Source organism: Myotis brandtii, unplaced genomic scaffold, assembly GCF_000412655.1.
Source record: "Myotis brandtii unplaced genomic scaffold, ASM41265v1 scaffold105, whole genome shotgun sequence".
Lineage (NCBI taxonomy): Eukaryota > Metazoa > Chordata > Mammalia > Chiroptera > Vespertilionidae > Myotis > Myotis brandtii.
This window is the reverse complement of record NW_005353538.1, coordinates 741,057-742,264: the sequence shown is the minus strand read 5'-3', so window position 1 is coordinate 742,264 and position 1,208 is coordinate 741,057. Positions and strand designations below refer to the sequence as shown.

The following is a 1,208-nucleotide window of genomic DNA, read 5'->3' as shown; positions in this document are numbered from 1 at the left end:
CAAGCGTCGTTGGAGTTCGGGCCGGAGGACTGGACGCTGCTCCGCCGAGCGGTGGGTGGGCTTCCTGGCCGGCTCTGCGTCCCGGTCCGAAGCCACTGAAACTGGGAGGCTATTTGGGACCCAGTTTGGGGGGAGGAGCGCTGGTCTGGGGAGCTCAGCCCTTGCACTTTCCCTGCGGAGTCCCCTCCTTTTCTCGCTGCCCCGACCGGGGTGATCTTGGGAGCATTGCCCTTCCCCGCTTCCGCGAGTCCCCGCTTGAGTCGTGGCCCTGGGTCTGATTGGACCACCCCGAGCTAGTTTCCCAGCTTTCCTCGGCTTTCCGGGGCTCTCTCAGCCCCCCTCCACCGCCGGGGTCACCACTGGTTGGCCCCACTGGCGGTGGGCCTGGCGCAGCCAGTGCCCCTAAGTGTGCCCTGCCCGTGAGGAGCCATGTCTCTGGAAATCAGATGCCAAAGAGCAGCTGGCTCCCCGTCAGGGAGCTTAGAGGAACCAGGAGCAATTTTCTGGGAGACAGGACCTGTGGGCAGGGTCTTAAAAGATTGGGGAGGATGCTGACGGGGGAGCGAGGTCATTCCAATCCGGAGAAAGTGTATGAACACAGGAAGGTGCCAGCAAGAATTCAATGAACCTGGCAAGTGAGGTGCGGGTTGGGGCAAACTCAAAAATAGTTGGTGTGGGCCGGGTGTTTGTGCTCTATTTATAACCTAGGGTTTCAGGGAGCTGATTGGTGTCTGGGATGAGGGGTTGGAATGATATGAGACTGAAGAGAGGCCAGTAAGGGGGAGGGGTCCCCGGAAGTCTGCAGAAGGTCTGCATTCGCACAGGGACAGTAGGGATAATGCAATCAGAACAGGCTGGCAAAGCCTGTTTCCACTGTGAAGGAGGGAGGGGGGATTTGCAGACAAAGAAGTCAGATTTCTAGTGTAAATCGTGAATGGGAAGGTTTGCAGTGAAGTCACTGAAAGGGGAGGGGAATGAGGAGTTTCGTTTTTCATGTGTGAAGCTTCAAGTATTGGCAGGATACTTGGAGATGTCAAGTAGGAAGTTCATTAACTTATTTTTTTAAAATATATTTTATTGATTTTTTACCGAGAGGAAGAGAGAGGGATAGAGAGTTAGAAACATCGATGAGAGAGAAACATCGATCAGCTGCCTCCTGCACACCTCCTACTGGGGATGTGCCCGAAACCAAGGTACATGCCCTTGAC

The 1,208-nt window shown here is 55.3% G+C and overlaps 1 protein-coding gene across 1 annotated transcript in view; it reads left to right on the top strand.

Annotated features, from left to right (window-relative positions):
• NLRX1 (NLR family member X1) overlaps nt 1-1,208 on the top strand; it is a 29,101-nt gene that overhangs the window by 1,031 nt on the left and 26,862 nt on the right. The gene's annotated exons all lie outside the window — the stretch shown is intronic.